The sequence below is a fragment of the Anarrhichthys ocellatus genome, unplaced genomic scaffold (genome assembly GCF_004355925.1).
Source record: "Anarrhichthys ocellatus isolate YVR2014 unplaced genomic scaffold, GSC_Weel_1.0 scaffold29, whole genome shotgun sequence".
Classification (NCBI taxonomy): domain Eukaryota; kingdom Metazoa; phylum Chordata; class Actinopteri; order Perciformes; family Anarhichadidae; genus Anarrhichthys; species Anarrhichthys ocellatus.
Genome location: NW_022280059.1, coordinates 2,543,540 through 2,568,453, shown reverse-complemented (window position 1 = coordinate 2,568,453; position 24,914 = coordinate 2,543,540). Strand labels below are relative to the sequence as shown.

General features: G+C 44.9%; 1 protein-coding gene across 1 annotated transcript in view; it reads left to right on the top strand.

The window, feature by feature from the left end:
* The window catches only part of nectin1b (nectin cell adhesion molecule 1b), a 72,339-nt gene that overhangs the window by 18,817 nt on the left and 28,608 nt on the right, over window positions 1-24,914 (top strand). The window lies entirely within an intron of this gene.

The following is a 24,914-nucleotide window of genomic DNA, read 5'->3' as shown; positions in this document are numbered from 1 at the left end:
GAACTAATGACAGCAAATCAAACATTTAAAGAAATGAAAATGCCACAGGTAATTACTTTAACCTATAGGTCCCTCAGAAGAACCCGAGACACTGACATGTCTCAGCTTTCCCGTTTTTACTCCTCGTTCGTCCGGCCTCTCTGCTTCCTCTGATGGCTTCATCTCACACGCTGACGCATTTTCAGAATCATATCCATCAGTGGATGTCAGCGAGGCCACCCCTCCCCCCCCCCCCCCCCCCCCCCTCTGCTCACTCACAAAAACAGTGGCCGTTGTATAACATCATCTATCATCCTGAGGCCTTTGTTCAGCATCCTGTCTCATACGGGGGCTAGCAGCCAGCGCGAGGGTGGCATTCTATTTGACAGGCCAGTGCAGATGCTAAATGACAGTGACACAAAGAGGGGGCCCACCACGCAGGTCCTGACAGGGCTGTTTTCCATAGACAAGAGGCTTGCCTTGACTTAAAGGCCCAACCCTAAAATCAGATTACAGTCCCCGGCTCCTGAAACCTCTTTGGCCTTTTTCTGATGTTTGTAATTTCCCTTGATAGGAAACACTTTTCGTGTCAGATTGAAATGTACTTTGAAGCTCTGCTTAGTGGTTTCTTTGCCTCCGTGTTGCATGAAAATTATATTCATCAAGTGTCTTTGTGTACAGGTACGATTTGAAATGGGTTAATAGAAATGTCACTCCAGTTTGTTTTTGAGGTTGAACCATTAGCCTGACACGATTCCACTACAACTTATCCAACATGTAACGCCAAACCGTGCGTCCTGGAGCTAGAAACCGAACCATTGTCTGCTCTCTTTTTGTGCTCAACCTGGATTAGAGCATTTGCCAAACTGCCTCAAGAGTAAAAGTGATGATTATAGTCGTTGCGCTGTTTCAGTTTACCTCGTATCCATTTTCTCTGATGCCCCTGCGGGAGAAGTGCCGCTCCGAAAACCTTTTGTGAAAATGCAGAATGTGAAGTGCGTCCGTATCTGCAGTCGCATCTGTTGTTGGGATATGGATACACAATATCCCCACTGTAGTCAGATTACACACTCTTGTCATTCGCAAAGTTGTCTCTCTTGCTTTGTCAAGAGATGTTGCGATACCATTTTTGTCATTCCCAATACAGAGTCTGATACCTGAACTTGCGTATCGCTCAATACTAGTGCGTTAGAGACATAAATACATTTATTACATTTACATTATTAACCCTTTATGGATGTACTATGGTTCTCACTGTTGTCACGATCGGGCAGGATGTACGGATCAGGTGGCAGGTGAAACGTGTTGTTGTTATAAGTTCTTGTGTAGTGTAAATGAGCTGATAAATGATATGATAACGTGATATCGGATATGTGCATAGATTTTAGACTGTACCGTAGGCATTTCAGATACTGGTATCGGTATCGAGGCAGGTTTTGTCTGTTTTTGGCCAATAGCTATCAGTTTAAGGCTGTAATCTTGTAGGAATGGTGTCTTGTAAAAGCTTAATGTCTCCTGTACTGCCATTTTCACTGTAGATGTCATGTGACAATGGCTCCCATGTCTAAAACAAATCGAATGCAAAATACCCCAATTTGGACAAAGCTACGAGGCCTTGTGTCATACAGCAGCAGAAATTACACAGCAGCCAGCAACTAAAACCAACAGTCGAGTCAGGCGCTCAAATTGAGGAACTGTAACTGAAAGATCTTCTAAGTAACCACAATTCAAATACAAAAAAAGGGGGTTAAACCAGCTCGAATGAATTGTCCACCTGTTTAGTCAACGAGTGACAACTTTTGTGATGCACAGTGACAAAATCCATTTGTAAAGAACGGTGCTAAACAGACAGAAGATAGGCATTGATGGCTCATACAGCTGCCATTGTCTAAAGGGTTAAAAGGACACCATGAGGAAGGGGAGGGGTCTCCATTCACCAAACATGTTGTCTCTGCACAGATAGGACACCTTTTTATGTAGTTTTGAGTGGGTTTACCTAAGTCTTAAAAGGCAGACTCGCTCGTGGGTTGGTGGAATATCAGACTACTTTGTCTGTCTTCTCTCCGTTAAATATAAAAGTCTGCCCTATTTAACGGCAGCGTTTCAGACACCGCCTATGGGTATGACACAGCTACATTTCTTTTATTTTTTTGACATAAAAGGTGAAATGAAGAAGAATTTGTTCAGATGATCAAAAATGTACAGATTTGACCTTCCCAATGTGTTGCAAACATGTGTCCAGCACCAGAAGAAGGAACATGATGTTAATGGCCTCATTTCTATGCTCTTTCTATGCGACTTTGATGTCCAGTCAGTCTCATTGTGTGGGATCCATTAGAGGGGAAGGAGAGCTTGCGTTGGTTTGCCTCTGGTGAAATGAATGAAATGTAAATGCAGGGCATTAATAGATGTGAGGTGGCTCTGCGAGGATGGGCCTCTTTGAATCCAACAGTGACGATAATGCAGATGAAAGCAAAGGGCATGCCGCATTACATGCTCACAGGTGACTGATTGTCCACCTGGAACCAACAGGTTGACGCATGCGGGAGACTCATAGTGGGTTGTAAATCATGTTCGTGGTCCGCAGGCCGTCTGCAGAGATGAGGTCACTTTGTTTTTACATTTCGAAATGCAGTTAAAATGGTTAGATCATAGGCTAAGAAGTAATTGTTGATTTTTAGGTGCTGATCCGAATCCAGGGATAAAAAAAAGGATTAAACACTATGAGATAGTGTTTTATTTTTAACTTTTCCATTAGAAATTCTGCTTGAATGAAAGTATCGTTACAAGACGGATTGTGCAGCTTTGGTGGAGGTATGCGCTCCCGGAGTGCTCTCTATAAAGGAGCATTAGGTAATCTGTGACCTTCATAAACTGTACACAGGTTTCAAAGACCTGAATTACAACGTCTATACGAGGCCTTGTGTCTTGTCTGGAAATTCCCCCACTTCACTCTCACATCTCCTTCACTGCAGCCCGCAGCTGAAACCAATAGTCAAATCATGCTCTTAAATTGAGGAACTGTAACAGAGACACGTGCCAAGTTACCATCATTCAAATACACGTAGGAAAATCCCCTTTATTTGTGCCTTTTGTTTACAAGGCATGGAATTCTTGTCCTGTTTTACTGAGAAGTGACCTAGCTCTGGAGGAAAGGGGGTTAAACCTGCTCCAATTAATTGTCCACCTGTTTAGTCCACGAGTGACAACTTTTATGATTTTATGAAGGGTCACTGATGGCTCATGAAGCTATCATTGTCTAAAGGGTTAAAAGGACACCATGAGGAAGGGGAGGGGTCTCCATTCACCAAATATGTTGTTTTAACTCTGCACAGATAGGACACCTTTTTATGTAGTGTTGAATGGGTCTTAAAAGGCAGACTCGCTCGTGGGTTGGTGGAATATCAGACTACTTTGTCTGTCTTCTCTCCATTAAATATAAAAGTCTGCCCCATTTAATGGCAGCGTTTCAGACACCGTCTATGGGTATGACACAGCTACATTTCTTTTCAAAAGGGTACTTCACACTTGCCATTAGGAGAAGATATGGATTTAGTGTGCAGCCTAGCGATTCGCTATCGAGAGAGAAAGAGAGAGCCTCGGTATCTCCAGAGAAGTGCAGGAATTGCAAGTGTCAGCTTTAGCTTTTCGTAGACTAAATGCCTGACATCTGCTTTTGGCATGAGCCCCTTCCACCGCCGTTTCAATGCACGGGTTTGAGCTCCCCCGGCGGCGTGGAAGGGGGGTGGGGGGGGGACAGGAGAACAACAAAAAAAAAAAAATGTCTCTAGTGTATATGTACTCTTCTCTTCACTACTGGCTTATAATGATTATTAGACTCAAACAATTTAACTGCGCTCATGAGTGATTGTTGATGCATTCGTGAACTTGCTATTGAAGTAAACTCCGTTCGTGTCCTGCCCACTACACAGAAGGCTGACTCATCACAAGAGGGCTCAGTTTTCTCTTTGGGGCAGAAGTTAACAATTTTTGCTCGTCCGGCCTTCTGACGTTTATATTTATAGCAGTAACCCGGGGAGACTTTGTATTCCAGCTTTGTGTCGGCCCGCATCACTTGATCCTCAAACTGTAACAGCATCCCTCCACACACCTCGCCATTATTTGCTGCAGAGCTGAAATTCCACCCTGCGTTCTCTCCGAGAGCTCGCTGCTGCGATCGTTTTCTTCATATGCCCCCGCACACTTTTGTCATTTACATAAATAAGACGCTGAGCAGGAAGTACATTGTGCTTTAGGAACACGACTATAGCTGACTACACAGGCATCTTCAGATCAAATGCTAACAAGCTGGTGTTTTTTTTATTTTTGTTTCAAGAAACGAGGGTTTTGTAAATTCCTGTCACCGTGCTCTAATAGGCGACAGGTGAGCAGCGTCTGAAAAGCCTGCTGCCGAATGCAGGCTGTTTCCTGTGACAGCTTCATCTGTGAAACCATATTCTCCAAGGGCTCAAAGCCTGCCCAGGGATCACTGAGACCGTTTAAGATTACATGTCTGCTGGCAGGGAGCAGCGAGATAGGTGAAAATAATTGGCTTCGTCACCGTCCGCCCCGCCGCCTCCCCCTCCACCCTTTCCACTTCTCGCGGTGACGGCAAATGGAGTGACACGGCGAGGAGCCCAGCACCCACCTGAGCTAGTCTGAACCGACGCTGTTGCCCCGGCTCCTGTGGCATATAATCAGGAAGGGGAAGCCGTCTGCCCCCCGCTGATTGGGTGTAAAAGAGGTTGCAGACCCAGTTTCATGCAATTAGTGGAGGGATGCCAGACGCTAATGGAACACAGAAGTGTTGGCAAAGCATAAAGAGGGGATTGTTGGGGCCACGGGAAGTGTAAGAAGAAAAAAAAAAAAAAGGACATTTGCCCAGAGGAAGAGTTGCAGTGTACAACAAACAATAAACTGAAAAGGACGTGGGGGAAATTATCCACACACAGCATGCTTTTTGGGGGGTTTATTAAGGAGGGGCATTGTGGGAAAGTGAGGCCGCTCAGTATAACACAGAAAACATTATTGAAGTAATGCAGATGGTTGGGTGCAGGGGGAGCACTCTTGAGGGAAACAATAGTGAATGGGTATTTATGTGGTAATTAAGCACTAATTTGTGTTGACGGCGAATCCGCCGGCATGCTTTCGCGGGAGCTCTCCGCCAAACCTGATTGCCGTCAGCAGAGAGGAGGAGACCCTTTTGTGTTGACACGAAGCCTCTCAGAGGGGGAAACGAGCACAACGTCAGAAGTTGTGTCACGTTTTTTGCAATATGCATCACGAAAGTAGTGATGCTTAAGATGGGCTGTACGCTAACGGCGCGCTTTAGGCCGAGGAGTCCTAACGAGACCTGGCAGGTGTCCAGGTTGTGTAGATTAAGTTCTGAAATACTCATGTGCAAGTAATTACACTTTCCTATGCACTTAAGCATTAACGAGGCTCCCTGTCGGGCAATCGTTTTGCTATAAGTCAGTTACCTTTCAAGTTGATTTGAAAGGATGAAAACAATGGCTGCAACAAAGGGACATTTTCATCATTGATTTATCTGTCAACAGTCGGTTTACAGTGATATAACACATGAAATGCAGCAAATTTACACACATTTGCGAAGCTAGAACCAGCAAATGTTTGGCGTTTTTGCTTGACTTAAATGATAAATTGATAATCAGAAATATTTGCAATTAACTTTCTGTCAATATGCTAATAGCTTCAGCACTTGCATAAACCTCGAGATACTCATGGGGGGGGTTTCAGAAGCAGACAAAAAAAAATAAAAATATTTCAGTTTGATTGTATAAAGTGTGAATCATCTTTAAGGTTTATGTCATGTCTATCAACAAGGAGTCATGCAGTGAGCAGGCATTGCAGAAATAAAGCTGCGCCATGGGACTGAAGTGGAACACTGCTAGTTCAGCAGCAGTCTGGTCGAGGAATGCGTCCCCGTTAGCCGACCAATTAGAAGACACGATATTTCTGTAAGTGCAGCAGATGCTCCGAGTTAGAGGGGATTGTATGTAATGTCACCGACTCTTGTGTGAGTTTCGCAGCTATAAGGAGATCTGAACAACTTCTCCAGCACTCTCCCGGGTATTCTCTTCTTTGTTTGCCCCCCCCCCCCCTTTTGTTTTTAGAACGCTGCACTGCCAAACGTGTCACCGAGGGTCCTAAATAAATAATCACAATATGCACTTATCAGATGACAGCTCTGCATTCTCTGCAGCAGCACTGCTCGTCTCCTGGAAGTTCAGGTTTGAGCAGTGATGGGAGGGACAAGTCCCTGCCTGCACCCACAATGCCAAACCAACCGTCTCTATCGAAACAATTACTCATAATGCCGGGGGCTCGACCCAGTGAATAGGGCTGTTGTTCTGCTGTTGCCATGTGAACGTTCCCCACACGAATCATTTCTTGATATTTCCGAAACCTGCACAGCTTACACAGACCTTGGTTTAATATTGAAGGTGTTATTTGACAAAATGGTCACCTTGTGGTCGGCCTGACGAAAATATAGATTTGCTCAGAAGAAAAGGACCAAACAGGCTTTATTATTGCCTGAGCTGTTCCCCTCCAGGGGCAGAGTGTCCCTTGCTCCACATGTTGGGATTTCATGTGTGGTTAGGGCTTTTAACATTTTTTTTCATCATAGCTCTCCATGCACACTGCTCCGTGTGGACAATGGCAGTAGATGGGCAAACGTATGGCTGTCAGACCCTGAAGCCTGTTTGCACAAAGTAGAGACCGAGGAGCGTTTGACTGGCGGCGGCGGCGGCGGCGCTCGCTGGGGTTTTTCAAGCGTCTCACATTGGCCGTGTCGCGGTTAGTGAAATGTGTAGAAATTATACGTGAGACTCTGGCCAGAGAGTAAGCTGCGGTAGAGGCCGGCCACACCCGGGCTCGCCCACACGTCTGCGCCAAAGCGGAAAAAAGAAAAAAGAAGCAGCATGGGTTACGTCAGCTGTGGACCGGGCCGTTTAACCGGTCTGTGGACGGGAGTCGTAATCTAGAAAAAAAAAGCCGTTAAACTCACCCTCAGGTGCTTTTGGACTGGTGTGTGTATGTGTCTGCTTGTTGAAGAGGGAGTGTTTGAATAGTGTGTAATTCCATTAGGGATGTTTGAGTTTGGGAGAAGAGTATGGAGTGTGTTATTTAGACACTGCAAAAGCTGTGGGATTAGCGTGGTGGAGTTTGCACAAGTGGGCCCTGCCATTGTTAAATAGGGTTGCATACATGGTTTTATGGAAGGCCAGTGATACGTCTGTGTTTCTGATTGACTTCAGTAAGACTAACGTATGTTCTTGAGATCACCTCAGTTGGATAATGTGGAAGAGAAGTCTTTTTTTCTTGTTTTTTATACCGTGGTTAAAGCCTCCTTCCCGTTGCACATAGGCAGTGAGGTGCTGTAGAAGTGGGTGCTACGTGTAACCCAGAGGTCTAAAAATGGCTCACTTTCAACCAGATTTTAGCGGAGTTTTAACCCAGACATCTAGTCATCTTTTGACCTGCCAATCATCGTGGATCTCTGGGTTTCCTCTCGCTCCCGTTTGGATGTGCCAAGCTGTGCCGTGCAGCTTTGATTAAAATAGAAAGGCAACCCATTTGCCCTATTTAAGAAGAAGTCAATTTGTGATTTTATATTTCTCGCATGCTGTGTGACACTGATGACAATGCTTTTTATTTTTCTTTCTCAAGCTTGCAGTGCTGTGTCAATGCCAGACTGACTAGTTTGAACAATGTCTTAACATGTGAGCGAGACGAGCAGAAAGACTGGATTTGTAACAGAGCCGTTGAAATCGAGCCAAAAGCAATATGGGCACATTTGTTGTTTTCATTATATCCACTCGCACTGCTGATGTGTTTACCTGAAACATTCATTTGGAAAGTATGGCAAGAAAACGCAATGAATTCCCTTCCGAAGGGTATTCACGTCAGGATTGAATCCATCTATTTACTTTTTAAAGCTAGAGTAATATAGATAGGTGTGTGTGTGTGTGTGTGTGTGTGTGTGTGTGTGTGTGTTATGAGGCGTGGACATCATGTGGGGACAATCCAGACAATCTATCAAACATAGGTCTCCATCCCCCCCCCCCCCACAGGAGTTCCTCTCCCGAGGAGAGCAAAGGGAAGAGAGGAGGAAAACCGGGGCTGATGCACAGCTGAGACGTGCTGTCTGAGTCCTGTTAAGTTACTGCTGATGGAAGCCCAATATTTCCTGATTTGGCTGCTTCAAAATAAAAGCTTTTAAATGACAAAAAAATAACAAGACTTTTGTTGTGAAGAATTTATAGGAAAATGTGTTCATCACAGAATTGGCAGAACTTTGACAGCGGCCATTCTTCAACAAAACAAGTCTCCTGTGCAGGGAGGAAGAGTAGGCAGCAAAAAACAACTTTTATTCTGAAGAATTTATAGGACATAAACAGTGTTTATCCACCGTTTTACAGCCGCTCCTTTTGACCACAAAACACCACCGATCACTTTCCGATCAGGCAGGCCGTGTTGAAGTGTGGACGCACATACGCACACACATTTGAGTTACCATCCGGCGCGTCCAATCACGAAGGCGAGGTAACCACTGCCTCCAATGCTTCCTCTTCACAGGTTGTTCAAAATGACACAGACAAGAATTTGGCGCTTAATGGCAATTTCACTCCGAAGATCGTGTGACTTTTGAAAGCGGGATCGGTTCTGACACAATTACCTTACCATTCTGAGATTTCACAATTTCACACCACGGACCATGAAACAGCCTCATCACACCAACCAACCCTCGCGGCCTGCTGCTGTTAGGTGTGCGCGGGCCCCTCCTGTCACATTCATAGCTGTTTTTTTTTTATTTCTACCTTAAATGTATTAAGCTTAATAGTAGCTCTTTACATTTGATGCACCATCTTTTCTACACGGTATGCCCTTTGTTCTCGCCCTATAGCCTCTTCCACCGTTGAGAAGCCCGCGGTGTATTGCTTTGTTGACCTACACTGAACCAAAGGCTGCCTCGCCTCGAGGTATTGAACAAGGAGAGAAGAAGAAGAAGAAGAAGAAGAAAAAAAAGGGGGTAGACGTGCCTCCTTGTTGTTTTTTCACTGCTTGTTCACACATTTTATTGGGCGCACTTATCTCGCAACCTGTCTACAATTTAAGAAAAATGTGTTTTTGCTACTGTGAATATTGTAATCCGGTGGGCTGTTTACTCATTCTTTTCGCACCCACGTTACTGAGCGCTATTACTTCTCAATAGCACATCTGCTAATGCATCTGTGGAGCGGGTGCCAAGGCTGGAAACCAGGTGTGCTGCCGAAAACAAGAACCAAGTATTACGACACAGAGACTCCTCGTTTCTCAGGCAAGAGCCACTGTTGACTCTCTCAGACGTGCACTGCAATCTGGAAATGCTCTGCCAGGTTCACATGTTATGTGTATATATGTATTTTGTAGGATCAATGTTTCAACATTTTGTTTTTATTTGACACGGCTGTCATTATCGAACTCCAGCATTGTCAAAAAAGTCTGACTCTTAAAATGTCAGTTAAGCCTTCTACCTCTTTGTTTGTTTCGCATTTTGTTGCCTGTGAGTGCCCCTTTCACCAGGTGAATTTTTTTTCGTTAGAAAAGGAACCTGCAACATTTTCTACATGCCACAAGTGTAAATGAAAGCAGCCAAAAGGCCACGGATAACAATGTTCTCGGTAGAATTTTTGTGAACAAGCCACACTGTTTATGAAAAAAAAGAAGAAGCTGAAGCTCACTGCGGTAAACTTGCCTCGTACATTATACAGCGTCTGGCTTATATATATATATATATATAAATTTTTTTTTTTTTTTTTTTTTTTTCTGTCATGAACATTGCAAATATACTTTTGTTCTTTCTGAACATACCCAGGACCACACAGCTGTGAATACAGGCTCTGTTTACCATCAACACTCCTCGTCCTGACATGATCATGTTGCCAATAATCATCATGGAGACATTCCTGCCCGTATTTACTCAACATGGAAGTATAAGCAACATAATAATAATGCTGGAATAAGAATTTCACTTGAAACTGTGCTTGAGCGTATTGATTTGTACTTTGCTCGGCCATTGTTAATATGTGCATGTAGTGAAGTGAAGGCAATGCAGGTGTAGATTGGAGTAGAACGTGGCACATTCCAGAATAAATGCACACACATTACAATATAGATATAAATGTTTACTTTATGGCCCTTCACTCTCCTTCAATTAGCTTAATGAAATCATTCGACTGTGTTCTTGTGGTCTATAAATAAGCCACATTTTTATTCAGCTGTTCCTCAAGGATATTTTCTGCTGCTTTGGTTCCATAATGCAGTTCTAAGCTGTGCACTGATGCTCACATGAAAATTTGATGCACGACACGCTCGGATCTCCCCCATCGCTGCACAGGGGCAAAACAAGCCGCTCCCTCTCGCATCCCCATTTGATCCGGGCGCCCCAGCTGTTTCTCTGCTCTCGGTCCTCTCCATCTTCCTCTCGGGTCTTCCTTTTTTTTTTTTTTTTTTTTTTTTCCCTTCGCACTCCTCGTCTCTTCAAATGTGTGAAAATCGAAAAAAAATGACGCTCCGGGGCGTGCCTCTGTAACGTCGGTGAGCTACTTCCCGAGTTCGAAGCCTGTGTCTCCCCTTCATGAAAAATTCAGTGACCTTGGCTGACCCCTTTAGGTGTCGGGAATGGTAGAAGTGCAGGAACATCGTTTCTGGGTGCTTTTAAGAAACCACCTGGGGAAAGCTGCAGCCGCAGCAGCACTGTCCTGAAACGCGCTTAGCACGGGGGTTTGGTCACTTTCTGGGATGATGTTATTTTCACATTAACCATTGATTTCAAAGCAAAATAAAAAAAACGTCATCAAAAAAGAGTGAAACAAATCATTTTGGTGTCCTTTATGATGTAAAGCACACTCCTAATTACCCTGTTAATCCGTCGCCGATGTGTCTTAGAAAGGACTTTGTCATCGTTCCCTGCAATAGTCATTCCCTCTGCCAAACGCCGATCCCTTCAGCTGGAACTTCATTGTTTACAGTGTGGGCGTTTCTCGCTCAGAAGGTAGAGTGCTAAACACATGAAAAGAGACAAAGGAGACAAATGGCAAACAGACACGCCGCCTGATAAAATGAATCTCCGAGGAATGAAAGGGCTCATCTCTGTCTTTCCCCTTTCTCATCTAATTTTGTGTCTCCTCCTGCCTCTCAGTTATAACTACTGCCTTCTTTCATCGTGAAAGTACTGTATAATGGCGGTAGGGTGCTCTAAACCCTTGGATGTGACAGTGTTTGGGACATGTGAATGAATGTTATGACACATCTTCAGTTTTGGGTGTTTTACTGCTGCGGATGGCCTTTTTTTGTGGGGTTTGTCAGTCGTTTTCTGTGCTCGCTGGTTCTCCTGGGAGTTGATCTGCTACATGGCTCTGAGCTACACGGAGCGGCCCATATAGTCAGTGTAAACAATGTCATAGCCGCGTCTCAGGGTGATAGCCCAAACAAGGAGAGTCAAGGACAGCGCGTCCCGAGGAGAGGACACAACACACTGCTGAACCGCTCTTTTTACCAGGTTGAACATATTGAATATTTAGACAAGATGGAATTTAAATGTATCCCCCGACGTTGTTGTTATTCATTAGATACTGAAGGTTGAGAAGCAGGCCATTTCAGGTCAATCAATTCCAAACAGACTACAAACTTCTCCCCCCCCTGCTTTTAATCCTGTCTGTAGGTGTTTGAATCTAAATTACACTCACCGAATCATGAACTGCATGTAAAACATTCGACTCGTAATTTCTGAATTAGGACGCGGTTAATCTGCAACAGCGCTGAGAGTAGTTCCTGTAATCTCTGTACAATCTCTGTTCTTGAATTAATGTTATCTCAGGCATCGGGCTGGTTCAAGGGCATCTCTGCCAGATCTTGGAAGACGAACTGCAACAATTCTCCCAAGAGAGAATAGAAGCAATAATCAATTCTCAGTTCCTGGCACGGTGTCGTGATAAGGTGGAAATACGGGCAAGGGTTAAAAGTGTCAAGCAGGTGACAGCGACGTATCTGATGGCTTTAACCGCCAGCGCGGCTAAAATAGAAATGTCAACTCTCTCTGTGTCAAACTGTTATGTAGTTCAACGCACAGATTTACAATTCTTATTGTGACACCTATTGGACTAAACAGAGCGCACTGCCGCAACCGCATGACCCACACTGTTAAACTGCTCCAGTTCTCATGCTCGAAAACTGGTCCGACCTGCCTCACTAGCTCAGGATTCCCAGCAGTTGATGAGTGTCATAATTATTTTTTGGCATTGTAATCACCGGTATAGCATTTAATATGGGGAGCTTTCATACTTCATGAGTTAGAAATGATATCCTCGTGAGTTCATTTATCTCTCTGGCAATTTAGAGACTAGAAAACGTAGACACCATAGATTGCAGGAATAGTTGGCTTTTTTGAAATAAATGCGCTCATTTGGGCGATTTTATTACCTAAATTATTTCAGTGTGCCTGTCTCCTTCAACAACATATTACCATTTTATGTTTCCCTTGGATTTTGTAATGATGCAGTCGAACTTTTCGAAGGGCGGCTACACATTACATCCATTTATCACACTCATTTGCATATTGCAAACTGTATGTCAGATCTTTCAAACGTCACTCGCTGACGCCTGATATTTCTTTAATGACATGCCGCTCTGTTACAGGCTTGTCACATCAATGCAATGCAACGGTTGTGTTGCACCTAGCCACAAGCAGAATGCAACTCACAGCAGCTGAGATTGACAACGCTGCATGGGAAGTGGGATCTTTTTTTGATTCCAAAATGAAGGTCAATGAGATTTAATGCTTTCTCTTGCACTTTGCAATGCCGTCTAGCCACAGGTGTGTGCACATACATTTACCACAAACTGCCTGGTGTTATAAAATACATTTGACTCTTGTGCAGGAATTTTGTACGGGAAGGTGCTACTCAACTCCCAGTGTTAAAGCGAGACTACATAATTGTGAATGATGAAAGCTCTAGCCGCAAGGGACAATTACGGGATTATGGTTAAAGGTAAATGTAGTGTAAAAGTTGCACAAGTGGAGAAGAGTCATAAAGCCGGCGAACCGACTCAACAACAGTACAATTGGCATTTTAAGGCGACCGAAATGTTACAATTAACTTTCATGAGCTTGAAAACACACTGTGAAAAGTGGTAGCGTCCTGTCAATCAGAAGGTAGCCCCGCCCTAAAGCATACCCTGCTTTATGGTCTTATTTACTCTAAATGGACCATCATTTACTAAATGGACATCATGTTGTGTTGAAGAAGACTTGGAACTGGCGATTGAGAATATAAACTCATGCTCACAATGTTTTCTGAGGTAATAAATCAAGTCATTTTCTCATAGACTTCGATACTATCTGACTTCTTTTTGCCACCAGAGGAGTCGCTTGCTGCTGGCCATTAGAAAGAATGCAGGTTTAAGGCGCTTTTCAGAACCAGAAGTTGCTGCCTGGGTTTCACAGCAATATAGTCTGATGTTTGCTAACAACAGCCATCTTTCCAAAGGTACACATTCCCACTTTAACAAGCTCAAGAGCAGTTTCCTTAATTGGTCCCACAGTTTATAGATTTTTTTGCATCAGTCAAAACAATTGAAATGTATTTATTTCACCGGTTGTTACCTTAATTTACAACCACTTTACCATTGTCAGACACTTATATTACCACACAAATGAACAAGCTCCTTTTTTTTTTTTTTTTTTTTTTTTTTTTTTACTACACAGATAGCAGCCGTCCAACTGTTATCCAATCCAATTATACTGCCATCCACCCTACGGCTGATCAAACTTTTAATTCTCTCATGGTGCCTCATTCTGTAATTGGTTTATGTAGTGAAACCAACAAACAGCGCACATCTAGACTGGTAATCCCCTGACGGCCACACACGCTGAGTCTGCTAAATTAGCTCTTAAGAAATACACAAAGCAAAAAACAAAACTTCAGAAAAGTTTAAGGAAATCCGACCCTTGTTGGCTGGATGTAGGAGACCAGCAGAGACCTGTCATGGAGTATTTGGAGAGGGGTTAACGGTAACGCTGAGGGATGAAGTTCTAAGCTGGAAAAGCGATTATACAGTAAAATGGTAGATTGCTACATAATTGCTTTACTCTGTGCTTTTCTTTCAGTCTGTCCGCCTGGATTGATTTTAACAACCCCACCATCACAGAGAAATAAGTCATGTTCTTTGTTTTGAAGCAAAGATGCTGTAATGTCAGTTATTTTCCTCTTTCTTTCATTCTTCAACATGAACGCCTGTCTCTTGTAATCACTTGGCTTAGCTGCAGTAGTGTGCCGAACTTGAACGTGTGAAAGCAAACAACTTGCCTCCAGCAAAAGTCTCCATGGACGTCGGCTACTGAAAGATTCGCAGCCGGTCCTGTTTTGAGACGGGCCCCAGTGGTCGGCTTTTGTGCAGGTCACCCGTTGTGCTAAATTGCGGTAATGACACAGTGGGTGTGTTAACGTCTTGAATGTAACTGCTAAGTGTGTTATTCCTGTGAAAAGCATGATTTTTTGACTTGTCATGATGCAGCGCCTGAAAAGAATTCGACAAAAATGTTCTCCGTGCCATAACATGAACAAGGATTCATTTTGTGGGAGGTCATCGCACAGTTTTAAGAGGGCTCTTTGTATAATAGGCATGCAGAGGTTTCGGCTGACTCTCCCACTTTGGGATTTTGTCAAGCTCTGCATAAAACAAAAAGAAATGACTAACAACGGCCTTATAGATTGCTCTCATTGCGGCGAGGTTAGCCTTTATGGTGCTGTTGAATTCTCTTTCAGCAAACGTGTAGTATAGTGTCACGAGGGTATTGTTTGTTTCTGAGAGTTGAAAGAGTGCCACAAAATAGGCAACCTAACACCTTTTTCTCTGACGCGAGGTGAGAATTATCACAAAACTAGCAGCGGGAAGCTCTACAGTGTGCTTTGAGACTCATGAATGATGCCCATAGGCTCTGTAGCTGACGTAGAAATGGCCTGTATGGAAGTGATCAGATTAATTATCTTGAAAGAAGAGCAATCTCTCCACGCACACACTCTGAGACCTTCGCTTGCATTGACTTGTGAGGTGAGTTCCCTGGAGTTTGAGTCACAGGGCCTGACTCATTGTTGAAGTTGTGCAAGGTAAATCATGTCTGGGCAGGTTTCGGGCCGTTGTTTATGCTCTTCTTCTTGGATGGAAACAGCAGCTGGTTTGTGCGACGTGCAACTCTTACATCCTGACAGCGGGGATCCTTCAGGTGATCACCGGAGTGTGTCGCGGGATGCGGCCGAGCCAGCTGATACGAAGGTTGAGAGCCATCAGCGGAGTTCAACAATGTTTCACACTCCCAGTTCTGAACGGCTTGCCTGGTGAAAGAGAAAAAAAAGGGGAGGGCAAACAACCTTGGAGCCGTGTCCCGTCATAGTTCATCAGCAAAGCAAAGTCAAGCTGGCTGAGCTGTGGGAAAGAGGGGAGTGTCTCCTCAGCCTGCCTGGGCCTGCTCACCCTGCAGGGGAGTGGCAGCGCATTAATAAAAGCGCTTTGGCCTCCTGCAACGAAGAGCCGTGGCAGCCGGGGGTCCGTCCTTCACCCACCTAATCAGCCAAGGAGCAGGATACCGCACCTGGCTGCCCCGCCTCCCCCCTCGCTAACAAACCCCCACGCAAAATATCATGCTCGATATGGCCCCTTCCACTCGGCTAGTCCCGGGGCGAGAGAGAGAGAGGGAGGCCGAGCGCAGCTTTGTCATGTGGCATTCTTCTAACTAGGTCACAACAAGTTTCCTTTTAGAGCAGCCGAGCGAGGTCTGCCCGTAGCTAGAAAATGGATGTATAAATATTAAACAGTTTTGTTGTTTTTTCTCCTCTCTCCCTACAATGACATGAAAAAAAGAGAGGGCGCAGGATATTTATATTCATAAAGTAAAATGCATTTCAAAACTATAGCAAAATGATGGTGTGCATGATAATTGCTAAATAACTAACTGTTTGGGGAATAGGAATACAGCGCACAGTAAATTGCTGTGCACCACCGATGTTCCCACCTCCCAGGAAACTAATGTCTTTGATCATTGCCGGAATTAAAAAAAATAAAGATGTGCGGTTAAATGTGTTTGCTATTAATGCTATTTTGTTTGTTTATCCACTTTCATTAGGAACAATAGGCTCTGACATAATAACATGCTGAGTCATGGTTTGTAGATGTGCATTTGTGGGATGATTTTACAACACATTACACACGCAAATGTTCGATTTTAACAGCTACTGTTTAAAAACAACAACATATTTACTCCCCAACCCTAATTCACATAAACAAGGAAGAGACGATTCAAACCAATCAGATGCAGCACCAGCAGTCTTTCTGTTTCAAACGTTGGCCGATGCAAAGTGGCGCCACGGTCAGCCGCCGCATTAGTGTGATGAATGAGAGGCTGCTGATTAGCATAAAGCATTCCAGCCTGGTAAAACATTGGAAAAGAAATGCCTCTCGCTCCGGCCCGTAGCCTCTAGCTTCTGCGGCTCCACGGACACCAACACATCTATTATGTATGAAGGGTCGGCAGTGTCACTGTACAGCGTGTGAGCGTACGCTGCAGCCCGGCTGGAACAGATAAAAGCAGCTTTAAGAGCCCAGCCTCTGTTGAAAACCCTTCAGCCCACCGCTGGCCTTCATCGGTCAGCGAGTTATTGGATTTTTATTCCGAGACGGTGACCGCGTGAGACGGGTTGGCGCGTATTTTACAGTGCAATCCCTGTATTAACAGGGCCTCGTGTATTTTAGCTTGAAATAACAAAGCTACACTCCAGTCAGTTGCATTGCGTCTTCGTAGCCGTCAGAGCTGTATGATTCTGCATAGCTGTCACAAATGGCTCCAGTCGACCCAAAGACAAAATGATTAATGTGATTATTTGTCCTGTTTTCTTTCCCAATCCTGAACAAATCCATCATTCTGAAGTTAATGCTAGCTGTAATTACCAACCTGGCATGCATGGCAGGTTAATGTGAAACACAGTCTAAAATTATAAATATCTTCAAATGAGATTAAACAAAAGATTATGCCCACAAGTCACACGACCCGCCGGGCTTTATTTCATTTTACCATGGCCTGTATTGGCCTGTATGTCGAGGCTTATTGCAGCATCCGTTCACAGCGCTTCAGTACAGCGTGCGCATCTATAACGAGTATAGAATAGAATTTACAAATGCAGTTTTGTCAATTATGAAGACACCAGGCTCATTTCTGCTCAAACACTTTCTACCAGCTCTGCAAGGCAAGTGAGTCGCAATCCGGGAAGGGCACTGAAGACGAGACATCTTCACCCGAGCTGCTCTCATCTGTAGGCAACAGAAAGTCTCATGGGCTGTGGCTGAAAACACTGGCATTTATATATCTCGGTGGGAGTAAGTGATCGCCGGGTTTCTATGAAAATACCCAGACCGCATCTAAATCTCCTTCTTCTAATTGTCACTGGTAGTCAATATTTACGCTTGCAGCGTAAATACATGGTTAGTCAAAAACACACAGTTGGTCAGTACACAGCACACATTTTCTTACATTCGTACCTTTTTTTTGCTTCACACATTGATGTGAAATGTCTAAATTGCCCAACAGGAAATCACTTGCTGTTCATGACAGAATAATTAGAAAAATTGTACTTGAATTTGCTTAAGTCTCAAGGCCTTGAGTATTTTTTTTGCCGTGTAATTACACAAAAATATACAAACTTTTGGTGGACACACTTTTGGTGTGCAAAAGCCTTGATTCTGGATGTCATTTAACTGATACAGGCCACCATACAATTTGGGGGGGGGGGGTCTTATACCCAGTCATAAATAAGACAAATATGTCCCATAATGTCTTCAAGACAGTTCCCACAAATTCCACAGATTTTACGAGTCCGACCCAGTTTAGCCTCGGGGCACTGCACCACATACTCCCTCCATGTCCTTCTGACCTTGTTTGTGACCTAGCGCTTCATCACCACTTTCACCTTTTCATCCCGCAAAGCCAGTTTCACACCTGCTTGAAGACACTAGCGGAGCAGTGTGTACTCGCTTCTTTCGCCTTACGGTCGTGCTACATCTCCATCGGGGATCTAAATGTGGAAGCACAAGGTGATGAAGCAGGTTTTCCCCAGATTAGTAGTATATTGTAACTGCTTATTTGGTGTAAAAAGTCATTAACCAGTTCATAACCCGTAGCATCAAGGCCTCTTTGTAGTCTACCTTTTGCAAACACTGAAGCGATTGCATTTGATCCATTCTAATCGAATGAACAAACAGTTTTCTATCAATCTTTTGCGCTCATTAGTGGAACTATAATCACGACATAAAATTGTAAGAGTGATTCTCTTTAGCGGGACAGAAGAGACGTGTGAGGTCTAATGCTGTCTGACAGTGCCTTAAAAAAAATCTCTTTGTTATGCAAGTGACTTCAGTCAGCGACTTTATTTTCTTGGTGCAAACGGTAACGAGATGGCAAACCATATTAATGTGATTTTAAAAAAAAAGAAAAAAAAGTGCAGCACAATACGCCTCTGTGCTCAGCCACTGAATCATATCAAGACAGACCAGCTCGGTGACTGTGGGGGAGGGATCCAGAAACCTGTGAAACTAGACGTACTCTGGAGATGAAAGTAGCGATGAGTGGCGAGTGGGACACGCTTCAAGATACCTTTTGGTGAAAGTCGGCCATCTCTTGAAGGCTAAAGCCCCGGTATTAGGTTTCATTTCATAGATTATTTAGAGATACAATGTCAAGAGAAGAACATTCTCTCCTCTGTGGAGCTCTGAATGGAAAGGCATCAAAGCCTACCAGAGGGGGGGTGAAATTGGTTTGGTGTCCAGAGGAGCAGGTATCTCAACTCTCTATCGTCCAAACTCAGGCCCAGGTAAATTGAAATGTCCATTTCTGGATTATGACTCCAGAGAGCATGACCGGCTTGAGAGAGAGAGAGAGAGAGAGAGAGAGAGAGAGAGAGAGAGAGAGAGCAATAAACCCTGTGATTCGAGCAACTTATTTGGAGATACTTCAAGTGAACTTCAAACATCTCTTTAATGATCTATAATCCTTTGGCAAATCTTCAGTGGGCAGCCGGGCTTTCAGTTATTTTTACCAGGAAATCCATGATGAAGAAAAATATGATCTGAAGCTGGAAACAAGACAAGTGAATATTTCGCAGTGTGTGCTTGTTGCTTTGCATTTTATTGTTTTTAAACAGAAGCAGAGGCCAGCCGATGCCCTTGCTTCTACAAAAGCATGGTCCCACTTTCCCTTTTTGTTATGACGAAAAGCAGAGGGAAGTAAAAAGAGGAAGGCGAAAGGTTCTTCGCAAGCCAAAGCAGCGCTGTCAGAAGAAGAAGAAAAAGAAACGTTGGGTCTTAATGGAGCCATTGATCCTGCGCCAATGGAGGACACACCCAGTAGGGGACTGGCTCACAGCGAGCAGACAGGTGTTTCGCTCGATATCTGTCCCACTTCTCTGACCTTAAAGCTTTTAATCAGCTCTGCCAGGGAGCTTGTCAATCCTGTCAAACAATGAGCCGGCCCACGGTGTAGACACACGTAAAGGGGGGGGCAATGCGAGGGTAAGAGCTCCAAATAATACTCCTGCAGCCCGGAGCTGCAGCTATTTTGTCGGGGAGCTCCCTACGGACAGGCCCCGGTGTGTTTTGAGTCGGCTGCAGCGGTAGCCTTGAACCGTGTCAGCAGATCTTAAAGGCTGTTAATGTCACAAGCGTGGGCGTTCATGTGAGCGATTTCATCTGGGATGCTGTTCTGTTTGCGGCTACAGGAAGCTACTTCCACACCATCACTTAGAGAGGCTCCAAGTCTCGTGGGTGACTGCTCCCTTCGCCCCGGCTCGCAGCTAGCATGCTAATCGGACTCCTTTTCCCTCCAATAAAACAGTGCGTCGCTGCATTGGTTGGAGTGAGTGACAAGGATTTCAATGCGGCCAAATTGAGCTGTTGAGTCTCCCTGCTTCTGATCAATAGTAATACACTATCAGGATTTGTCAGCTATGCTTTTTTTTCTATCTTCTTCTTCGTTTCATCAAAGCCCTGTGAGCCAGAAGCCCCTTTCCATGCTCACAGGCTCATGGCACTGCAATCCCTCTGCATTTCGAGTCAGAGTTGGCACGCTGTGAAGTTTAACTGCGGAATATCTCTTTAACACGAAGGGTAATTACGCCGCTGGTTTGATTGCAGTTGATAGCGCAAGCTGTCAGCGGAGCAGACCCACGGTTACTGTTTGGCCACGCTGAAATTGCGTTGAACCGCACAATTATCTGCAGTCACTGGCAGCTCTCTCTCTCTCTCTCTCTCTCTCTCTCTCTCTCTCTCTCTCTCTCTCTCCCTCTCTCTCTCTCTCTCTCTCTCTCTCTCTCTCTCTCTCTCTCTCTCTCTCTCTCTCTCTCTCTCTCTCTCTCTCTCCGCCCGCCATTGTTCATTTTTATCTAGATGCTCCTACTTATCAAGTTTTTCAAAGTTAGACGTTGAGATTAGTAGCGAGCGACTGTTGATCCCACTGCTCGTAGTCTGGGTTCAGCTTTTATTCAACACTCACTGGGGCTTAAACGCGTCGGATCCCACTCCTTGATTTTCAACAGCTACACTTAAAAAAAAAAAAAACCCGCTATGAGTTCATTTCCTGACATTTTTTTTACCTTTTCTGCCCCCTAGCCCACAGCCCACCCACTGCGGTGTTTTCAGACCAAACTGAGAGCACCGTTGTGTGATTTCTAATTCCTATGATTGACTCGCTCTTTCTCTTTCCAGTCACATCCTAGAAGTGTCCTGTCCTGTTTCTCTGGCCTTGTTCATCATTTAGAGTGCAGCCGGTGCTTCTCTGTGTCCTGACTCTCTGTGTCAACACACAATGTTAGACATCCGACGACCAGTGGAGACTGGAGTAACTCATACCGCCCCGACTCAGCTTCCAGGCTGTGCCTTTCCCCTTGCTGTGGCTTTGTGGTTCTCCTACTGATGTCTCCGTGCCAGTTGCTTTTTCTCTCGAAAGGCCAGCTCCCTGAAATGTGCAGACATTTAAGTGCTGTTATTGCATATGTTCTTTTTGAACCTCTCTGCATCAAAAACAATGTCACAATATGAAGAAACAAATTGCTTCTTTAAAAATTAGCTCGATTTGCCAATATTGTGTATTCTGTCCAAGCTGACGAGTAGGCACGGACGAGAAATGGATGTGGTGTCAGAATGAGGTATAAGCAGAGATGCGAGATATTTCATAATGCACCGTATGGAAACACACTGAGCTGTGAGAAAGTAGTGTATATGGTGAAGGCTCGGAGACGGGTGGGAAAGACAACACTCCATCACAGCTGGAAAGCACATGCAGCAGAATATGAACACGGTCCTGAGATGTGGTGAGCATTCCAACGCTTGTATGTATGTGGAACATGGAGCCCCACTTGCCTTGGAAAGACCGGGCCGTGGTCGTGGTTTAGGAAATGGTTCAGTCCTGGGTCTCTAGAGTTCTGCCGAGAACCGCTGGATTTCGTAGAGGTTTATGATCAAAGCGCACACGAGAAAACGGGGAATTTGGCAAATGCTAGAAGCCAAGAGTCGACGCTGAAACGCTGCGCGTTCCCATGCGGCCATCTCAGCCACAATCTCTGTTTACATGTCACAGTCACTGTTGATGCTTCTACTGTAACTTCTGTGTCAAACTCACAGAGAATTCTGGCCGAAATGATCCCGAGCAAAAAGATAAGAGCCTGGCGACCGCCCAACGAATGTCTCCGATAAACTCCAGCAAGGAACGCCTGTTAGAATATGTACATGTGAAAAAAAAATGATTTCAACAACAAGATAACATGTTCAGGGATGGAATAAGTAGCAGCATGTCTAACTTTATCAGCTTAAGGAGCTGTGCACATAAATTCCTCCAGTGGTGAGAACAGGATACTAATCCAAGCCTAAATGATGTGACTGCGGGGCAAAAATTCATAATCGTGTTTGTGCTTAATTCCTTCTACACGTGTACAGAGACGACTGGCTCGTTCCAGTATTAGGTCGATGATACTGGTGGGATGATTTTTATTGCTTTTGGTTTGCATGAGATGTTGTTTTTTTCGTGTGATAATCGGCTAAAGATTTGCCATCGTGACGACACTTGTTTTTGAGCGAATGCGTGGCATTTGCCGGAGTCCCATTGTGATCATGACTCAGGCACATACTAAGTGTGCTTGTTAATTGATAGAGGACAGGGGCTTCAGCTCAGTGCCCCCCCTTCCCCCTTCCTCCAGCTGGAGTGTGAATTCCCTCTGCTATATGTTAATGGTTCGGGTGTATAAATGGCCCGCGCCAGCAGTGCTGGGGAAAAATAGCTCGGTGAAAACGAGCGGGAGCCGTGTGCACACTGCCCATGCTGTCCTGTTTACGTCCCAATCACAATTAGCGATGCACTTTGATGACAGCCACGCACACATCTTTAAAAATGTATGACATGCACAGCATTCATTTCTTTCAAGACATCTTCGGAGGCCGCTCCTACCAGAGTGGGGGGAAAGAAAATAATAATAATATCACAAGTGACTCAAATCAAATATTGATAGTGCGGTCTCTTTTCTTGGTTTAATAAGCCGCTGGTCGCGCCACAGTGCTCCTCACCACGCGCACACTGGACCTATGCTGTTGGCCTCCCGAAAGCTTTCTCCCTCCTGCAAGCCTGCACGATATCAGCTGGCCTTTGTCAGAGAAAAGGCATAAAAACTCCACCATCAAAGGTCGACACAGGTCAGACGCCAAAAACGATATTCTGTGCTCTCGCTGAGCACTTCTAAAGGTCACCTTCCATGGGGCGTATGGATTTACACCCATCTGATGTGTTTTCACCGAGCATGCAGAAGGTCTCCACAACACACCCCCCCCCCCCCCCTCTCTCTCACAAACAGCCGATAATAGATCGAACAGTTTCAGCTGAATAGTTAGATTATTTTGAAATCTTAATGTTTAGTAATGTATCCAGCGCGAGCACTTGCCATCATCACATGGACGTATTCAGCGTGTGTGCTCTATGCAAGACTTATCTTTACTTGTGGACAATGGAACAGATGGTGTGAGAGAAGGATTTGTCATGCATGGTTGTCCGGGGCCAGACTCTTTCTCAGCACTTTTTTTTTTGGCAGGATTTTATATGCGTTTCATGCTGCATTCGCTGAGTGCTTAACGGAGGTATAGGGTACCGCTGTGGTGCCGGCTCACACCGAGCCGCCCCCATCCTATACGTCCCACTCCAAAACCATTCTTACACATAATCCTTCATTGTCCGATGCACATCCAGTGAAGATGTTTGCGGTTCATAGTTTGATAAACAGCGTTAATACTGACTCATGCAAGGGATCTGAGCAACCACCACAACCAGCAGGAACTGGGGCAGCAAACAAATGATTATTTTCATTGTCAATAATTCTGTCATGTACTTTTCATATGAGGTTTTTTTATTTTTATATGTATGTTCAAAAATAGTCCCACGGTGCAAGGGGATGTATTCAAACGGCTTGTTTTATCCAATGTTTGGCACTTTTGTTCATAGGTGTCTTAAATGATAAATTATTGGTTGACTGTTTCACGAGTTGTTCCGATATAGTCTAAAATGCTTGATTGGGTATCGGCGGGTATGCCAGTCTATGCACCGATCCGATACCACGAACTTGGGACCTGATCCATACCGAGCATGTGCAACTCTCAACAGAGATCAGAAAGATTGGCTCACTTGCCGCTACTTCCATCATCGGTTTCGGACGCAGCGATGGCTTTGTTTTCCCGGAAGCTTTTCTTATCTACACTTTAAAACCACTCCTTTTGGGTGACATGTCAGGTGAGCTTTAGGGAACCTTTTTAAACTGCTCCATTAGGAAGAATTTCCGTCTGATCCTCCCCGACCTTTCCCGCGAGGGGCCGCATCCTAACCTCAGGGCCCCGAGGAGAAGCATGCCCCTCCAGCAGTCCAGTTTTTGTAGAGGTATGTCAACCGCCTTCGAAAGAAGTGCGCGCACGTAGCCTCCATGTCACCCTGTGCTAATACTTCCAGATTTCCACGGGAGGTCTGTTGCCTGCAGCATCGTCTACACTCTCCGCTTTAATATCCTGAGTGCTATAATCTTTCGCCACGTCTGACCCGCTGCGTGTCACTCTCGCCGCTTACCCTCCCCCGTAACTCCCCGAAATCCTCTACATCACATTTATGCAATCCCCAACCCACCCCTTAACCCCTACCGCGCTTTCCAGTCCGTACCTGCTGCCGCCGTGGCCCTATTGATCGGCTCTGTCCTGTGAGGACGGCCGACAGCTGCCCCCGTTTGAGAGCCCATGAAATACTTACTGCGTTATTGTAAAATAACCAGCGCTCATCATCGTGTGCACTGAGCCCATCCTGTGGGCGAGGTGCTTTGTTGACTAATTGTCTGGTCCGCGTAAGTGCTCCCCAGTGTCTTAGCTTGAGATCTGTCTCATAAAGCATGTTATTATCTAGCTGTTATTGCTCTCCCCACCGCAGCGTTTCGTTTCTGATCCCACACTTTGACACTCTTAGCACCTGGATCTATGCCATGTTTCTATGCCCCCCCCCAGGCAGTTTCAGTCAAACTGTAATGCTTACAGTCACTCATTTACCAGTTAGGGGGACTCCTCTCCCTCCCGTTCACTCGTGCCTGGACCTTTTGTTTACTGACAGTTGCTTGCTATCTGGTATCAGTGGGTGATGTCATCTCGCCATTTGGTCAGGTAACGTCAGGGCTGTTTATTTTGCGTCGTAGAACCGAAACCGTGGTGGCCTTGTTTAGTTAAGCTGCAGGGGGGAGGGATGAGGGTCAGAGCTCTCTAATACTGTGTTTACTCTCTCTCTCTCTCTCTCTCTCTCTCTCTCTCTCTCTCTCTCTCTC